Consider the following 8,075-nt stretch of genomic DNA (forward strand, 5'->3'; position numbering starts at 1 on the left):
CAATTTCCTTTACCTTCAACAGGTATGGAATCACCATTTGGTATCATGACAGGAGGTTCAAGAGTGGATATCATTTTGTTTTCAAGCCATTCGGCTCGATGTGTTATGTGTTCGGTACAACCGGAATCCACTATCCAACCATTATCCTCTCTATCTTTACACGCCATGTTGGCTTCTAGAAGTAGCTCATCCTTTGACGAGTTTTCCTTTGCAATATAGCATAAGAGAGCACAATATTGTTCATAATTCAAACCTGGTATAGGACTCGAGTTTGGGTCAAAATCATAGTATTCGGAATCGTGAACGTAGCATGGAGAATTGGTGTTAACATGGTTTTCTTCAATCTTCTTTCCGGATGATTGTTCATCCCCCATGGCTGCCGGCTAGGAACAGATTACGTGATGGAGAGGAAAATTAGGAGGAGATAATTATGCAATCCAATATACTCATCATTAAACGTGTATAATGCACGTACATTTGGGCCTATACTGGGCTAATTATACAGCATAATAACTGAGCAATACTAAAAGATATACAGATATAATGCAATGTACAACACTAATAAAAACTTTCTGAAGCATTGATCTGTTTGATATGCAAGAAAAACATTGCTCGACTGCTTTGGGAGTTGGGACCCTCGAACCTCAGTTGCATCTCATGTCCATAAACTAGACTCCTACACAATATATGCGCAAACAAGCCATGACACATCAACTAAAATCAAAGCAACAAATGTTGCCACAAATTTCTACCAACAAAAGGAACCAATTGTTAATGGCATTAATCAGAGTGGAATTCTTTGATTGCACATTTAAAAACAAGGTTTATTCTCATAAATGTTGGAGTGAATGAAAAGTATAAAAACGATATTCTTATGTTCAAAATTGTAACTGGGTGATCCTTGGCATAAACACAAACACCTGGTGTGTCGAATGCAATCGATACAAAACAATACAAATAGATGAAAACGAAGACTATCAAGCCTAATTTCATTTGATGCAATCAAAAAGAAACATAGATGATTAACAAGAACATTCCATTACCAAAACAAGATAGTTTCATTTCAATTTCAGAACTTTTCAGCTAGAAAGTAATTACATCAGGGATCCCAAAAACCAACGAAAACCAGATTACAACAGATACCAACAGATCATGACAATCTAACCGCTAGTGAACTTTGTCACAGCCTTGGTACCTTCAGACACAGCATGCTTAGCCAACTCCCCGGGAAGTACAAGTCTGACTGCAGTTTGAATCTCCCTCGAAGACAGACTGTGCTTCTAGTTGTACCTTGCAAGCTTAGATGCCTCCTGAGCGAGCTTCTCGAAAATGTCGTTGATGAAGGAGTTCATGATGCCCATTGCCTTACTAGAGATACCAATATCAGGGTGAACCTGCTTCAAAACCTTAAAGATGTAGATCTTGTAGGTCTCGACTGATTTCTTGTGTCTCTTCTTCTTCTTATCCGCTCCGGCAGCCGATGCATCCTTTGGGAGTTTCTTCTCTGCCTTGGGCTTCTTCTCCGCTGGTGCCTTCTCAGCCGGAGCCTTTTCCGCTACTGGTTTCTTTCCGGCAGCTGCCTTGGGTGCCATTGATACAATTAGAGGGAAAATGAAAATAGAGAAGATGTGTTAGATGAATTCGAAGGGTAGGATGTGTTTGTTGGCGTATTGGGATGTGTTTATATAGGCTGTATAAAACAGATGTGATTGGTTAGATTAGACTGACGCGGATTGTGATTATGGCCGTTGGTTTTTAGAGAATAAATGAAAACAATGATATAATAATTAAAACCTAAATGAAATTTTTTTAAAGTATGTTACTATTTTCAAAATGGGCAATGATAAAAAAAAAGTCCTTAAAATGGTATAATTTTTTTTTCAACCGGCAAATGTAAATATATAAATTTATTCTTAAACTAACACCTAATTTCAACTATGTCCACAACGGCACTTGAACCCTCGACCTTAAAGATGAAAAAATTCTTAAAATTATGTTGTTATTTTAAAGAGCACGTTATTATCAAATTATTTGAAAAAAAAATCAAAATTGATTGCAAATGTTAAAGGTATGGCCCAGTTATTTATTTACATAAAATGTCTTTAATAAACGTCCTTAATACATTGTAGTTTAAAAAATTTACATAAAAGGCCTGCAATTACATTTTTCAAAAAATGAACCTAAGATATAACTTATAGATACACACACATGAAAATAGGGAAAAAAAAAAGAAAACAATTATAGCATATGACAAAAAATGGAAGTCTATTGCTATTTTTTGCATTTCTTCTATGATGGGGTAAATGAAAAAATAGCAATTTACTTTCATGTAAAGTTGCCTTTTTCTTAAACTTTTTTTTTACTTTGCATCAAACTTGAAATATGTTGTTACTAATTAACATTTGAGAATGATGTTATAACAGACAGAAATAAAAATTAAAGTATATTGTTATGATGGTGTTTGTGTTTACATATTTAAAAAAATACATTAAAAGTCTTTAGTAAATGAAATTACAAAAACGGATGAAATGTATGAAAAAAGAGGATAAATGTATAACTAAAAATAAAAAAACAAAATCAATGATAGTAGAGACAAAAAAAAATGAAAGTATACCGATATCTTTTGTATTTTTTCATGATTGAGGTCAATGGAAAAAAATGAAATTTACTTTCAACTTTTGTCTATTATAGCACGATACTTTCATTATATATGACTATTTTATCAATTTTAACAACATTTTTGGTATATTTACTTAACAATTTCGAAACAAAGTTGTTTGACTATAGGGTTAACATTGGAAAATTAATAATAATTTCATTATTTTTAGGTGTTGAATGAGAAAACCTAATACATACAGTATGAAAACCTAATGAAGGGGTACTTATATACAATGGAGGTACTCCGAAAAATAACCCGATACATACCCTTTGCTAGTTGCTAATCTATAATCTATATGGCATCAAAACACAAAATACAGTTTACAATTTTAATGAAAAAAAAGTACAAAGTTTTAATGAAAAAAAAATAAAGTGCAATGTAAGTCACACAAAAACAAATGAAAGTACAATCTTAAAGTATGTTCCTATTTTACAGATTTTCCTACTTCAATAATCTGTCAAAATAGTAACCTACTTTGAGATTATCTCCAAAAGTTAATAAATTTATACTTTCTTGTCAAAAAAAGTATGCTAGAAAACATAATGAATTGGAAAAATAAAACAAAGTTTTAAAAGTACAAAGTAGGTTGCTATTTTAAAAGTACAAACCAAGATTGATAGTTAATTCATTAAGAATATGTAGTTGAAAGAAACATTGATAATAAAAAAACTAAATCATGGAAAAACTCCTCAGACAGTAAAAATGATTTGATTTACACACACAGAAAAAGTACAATGCCATAATAATATGTGTAATAATTGGTAAAACGGGTCAGGAATTGTCGGTCAATCACCGCGAACGTTACTGTGACCTATTGTACGATAAAATTGTAGTTTAATAAGCAATTGAAGTTGTGTTACACTTAATTGCTCGTGAACTGATCCGTTTTGAACTCGGACTTGTATTTAACATTCAATTTCATTCGAATAATATTTGTATCCGAAAGGGAACCAGTTTCGTGAAAAGCTATCGAATAGCAACTAATTGAACACGAAACTCTAAATTGTTGTTTTAACATGATCTCGGGTATAGGAAATTTCATTTTCATGTACATTTTGGAATCATCATGATCGACACAATCAACAAATATGTACACAATATTATTAAGAAATCAAATTGATTTAGTAATGAATTAAGATGACGGAAAAATAAATAACATTGTTATAAAATGGTTACATGTACATAGTTATACATTAAACTTACAATCTTATGTATATATAATTAAAATATAATGTGAAGATGTATCATGTACAATTAAAAATACCCAAGTATTTATAAGTTATGCATTTTTATAAATACCACAAAAATACAAACACATGTATCTTACATATTATATTTATGTATAACCACCTAACTATATATATATATATATATATATATATATATATATATATATATCTTACTACGTTATAATGTATATATAATAGTGGGACCTATAAATTTGAAGACCAAAGTCTTAAAAACAAGGAGAAGCATTTTCCACCATTAGATATTATTTGGATGGTATGGATTACTTTAGTGGTGATCCATGTGAATGTGTTTGGACCGATCAGAACGAATTCTATTAACTCAAACCTGAAGAATTAATCTTATATATACTTATGCATACTATCATTATTCTTAAACCCTAATTAGAATTTGACACACTCTCTCCCCTATCAACTCTCTTCACTCTCAATTGAAATCTTCCCCCCTAAACCCTAATTTATAACCGACATCTCCAACCTTCACCTCCGCCCATACGACTTCTGTACCGCCCCAACAACCACCTTACCGACACTACCTTACACTACAACGGCCTCACATTCATCCATCGTCTGCAAGATTCCTCTCTTTCTCTCTTCATTTTAAACCTCTATCTCAACTCTAACTCTGAAAATATGGTAAGAGGTGATGCTCAGTCCCTACCCTCCTCAATCCATCAGCCCCGTTAGTGTTCGTCACCATTATCTGAGGTTCTTTATGTTACAAGTTTGAAGTTCGAATCTAAGTATACTTGTTTTTTTGCATTGTGTTGATGTTGTCATGTGATATATTTTTTGTATTTCCAATGTAAATGGTTATGGTGCAAATCTAAAGTTCATATCTATTGTTGTTGAATGTTGTGACGGATCAAGAAAACCTATTATTGTTTGTTTGAATATGAAATTAAGCTTTTGATTTTAGTATGCTTCGCCTCTTTGAAAGTACTCAGACAAATTTCTCTATGATATTTGTTCATAGTATGATATATTTTTTTTATTTCTTTTATAATGTATATACTTGTGTGATTTATATTATGATTATTTAGTATGCTAATATTGTGTGATTTCATATCTTATAATGTAAGTTCGTGTGTGATTTCAACTTAAGATAAATAAACAGAAGATGATAGATGATTGTTAGCTTATGTAAAATCTGATCTTTATGTTTTATTCGAATTTTTATTTTATTAATAAAAAGTAAAGAAAAATAGATGAGAACTGAAAGGTCAAATTAACACTTACCATGCGTGCTACTGCGTCTTCTGAAGTTGTGAGTACCGGAAAAAGTAAAGTGAACCTATTTTCAGAGCAAGAGTAATCCTTTTTCAAGCCAGTAATAATACTTTGGTTTTTGTGCAATATAGGGATTACATAAGTGGCATCGGTTCATTAACAAATAGTTTAATAGGTTTTGTTGTAACATATTTATTCTTCATTTGTATGTTTTATTTTATACAAGAAAAAGTAAATAGGTCGTTTTGTAGGTGTGGGTAAAAAAGTGAACCATAACCAAAACTCAAATACAAAGATTCTTTAATTAATCGAACAGGAAAAAATAAATACAAAAATCCGTTCAATTAACTTCAAAATCATTACGGTTCACTGAACCGCTCCAAGGTTCTTTTTTCCGATTCTGAGGGTGTGTTTGGCAAAAGTAGTTGTTAGCGGGTAGCGGGTAGTTGGTAGCGGATAGCAGGTAGCGTGTAGCGGGTAGCTGGTAGTGGGAAGTTGTAGCTTTTATTTGTTATACGAGTGTTTGGCAAAAGTAGCTGGAAACTTTTGAAATATATAAAATTACATAAAAGGACAATTGATTAAAAATAAATATATATATATATATATATTTTTAAGGGTAATTATGGAAATTGATTTCAAAAGCTCAGTAGCGTTTTGTTAAAAGCTACATGAAGTAGCTTTTAGATATGGAGCGTTTTGTTTAAACTAAAAGTTAAACGCTCGTACTGTCAAACGAAACTTTTTGTTTATATTAGAGCGTTTTGTCAAAAGCTAAAAGCTCCCAAACGCTTTTAAAAGCTCCGTGCCAAACACGCCCTGAATATTTTAAAACCATGTTATCATATTTTAGGTTTTGTTAATTTAATTTTTATGCCGTCAAAATTATGATATCACGCTTTTCATTTAGTTTGCATCAAAGTTTTTTCATCCGTCTGTTTTAATATATTTTTAGTAAGGTAATCAAAATGGGACATATATTTTATATATAACTAGGTTACAACCCATGAAACCACGGGTAAAAAAAATATTATATTCAATTATTAATAATTAAAAATGATAATGAAAAAACAAAGATTTATAAAATTTTATTCTTACTTGTATATAAACATACCGATATAAATGCATAAATTTTTTAAATTGAAGATGATACCCACAATTAAAGATGTAGCAGCAAAAAACAAAATAAATCTAAACAATGAAGCAATTAACATTTGAATTAGAAAATATAAATAGACATTATAAAACAACTTGTTGGGTTTTATAATTTGTTAAACATAAAATATACATTAAAATTATAGATATATTCAACAAACATTATCTATTATAAATATATATTGATATTCAATACATTTAGATATTATCGATCATATATTAACCATAATCAATTTAATAAACAATAACATTTAAAGTTTAATAAAAGAATGAAAAAGGGATGTATATTATATGTATTAACCATAGAAAAAAAATCAAATATAGGAATTAAAAAATAATCGTATCTTTGTAAATTAAATGGAATCGAATTACATTGGGAAATTGAATATTATGCCGAAATTCAAGCTAAAAAAGGAATTAAAAATTTTATGTTAGTCGGTTACAAATTTATAGGGATTTAAAGTTAATTATGCAATTTTTTGATTTTTGATTTATTGATAATACATAAAGAGATATTTAGAGTAAAAAAGGATATAGTTTGAATTTCATTTTAATGGAAAATGGTTTGTGGAAGTGCCACGTGACAAAAATGATTTCTTTTATTATTAAGATAGAAGATATACATATAATAAAAGAGTTATGGTCAACAAAATTATTATATGTTTTAGAATTTTTATTTTTCAAACGTTAATCCTTTGCATTGCATACATTAAGAACATCAATAACTCTTGCGGAATGGTGTTATGCTTCATGTTTATAAAGTAGAAGAAATTTTGCCCACTAATATATTTATGTATTTGAATTTGAATTATTTATCATCTTTTTGGGTAAAAAACTCATCAAATTGAATACACTCATTTCGTGAATTGTTACATGTAATGTCAATGTTTAGTCTATTAACATTGAATTTATAGAGAAATTAAGTATATTACATGGACACCGTTTATGTTAGAGCATGTTTGTCATTTTAAGCTATTTTAGTCGGGTTTTTTTAAATAAAATCATATTTCATATTGTTTTGGACTATATTTTTGTAAGTCAAAATTTTTAAATCTTAATTGCTAAGAAATAATAAAATTTTGAAATTTAAATATAAAGTCGGAAAATAAAAATCTTATTGAATAAAAAAGTTAATAATAAATTACCCAATATAAAAAAGCATTTGTTAAAATTTAGTTGGCTTATAAGATTGAGTGATCGACTAAAAAACTATCAACAATAAGATTTACTAAATGAAAGATTATCAACGTTTCCAATAGTCCAAAAAAACATTTCTCAAAATAAAAATAATTTATATATGATACGTGAATATTTTACTGTGTAAGTTCATGTTACTACTCCATAGTCAAAAACAACAATCTATGCGTACCGAAAGTCTATGAGTCTTTCTGTCGGTTCATGTGACTACTCAACCACCCAACGAAAAAATCTATACGTGCCGAAAGCATACGAAACGCCATCAGGAAAGTAATCGCTGAAACAAATCGGCGTTGCTGCATCACGCGGGTACCTTACTAGTATATATATATATATATATATATATATATATATATAGTTTCAAAAGACCAAATACCAACATGCATGACAATTGTGACAACTCATAACCCTAAATCTTGATATATATATATATATATATATATATATATATATATATATGTATATATATATATATAACTTGTACATGTAATAATAATTTTTAGATGCATGGAAGTACATGTATTGTGTGTATATGTATCTACTTATTCCAAATACTCGTGTACCCCTCACTCTTCCAAAGATTCAAT

At 29.5% G+C, this 8,075-nt stretch overlaps 1 pseudogene; it reads right to left on the reverse strand.

The window, feature by feature from the left end:
• Nucleotides 1-1,039: 1,039 nt before the first annotated feature.
• On the reverse strand, nucleotides 1,040-1,640 carry LOC145130076 (histone H2B.3-like; annotated as a pseudogene).
• Between the last annotated feature and the right edge of the window lie 6,435 nt (nucleotides 1,641-8,075).

This window comes from Lactuca virosa, chromosome 8 (genome assembly GCF_052849685.1).
Source record: "Lactuca virosa cultivar CGN04683 chromosome 8, Lactuca_virosa_CGN04683_v6, whole genome shotgun sequence".
NCBI classification, from domain to species: Eukaryota; Viridiplantae; Streptophyta; class Magnoliopsida; order Asterales; family Asteraceae; genus Lactuca; species Lactuca virosa.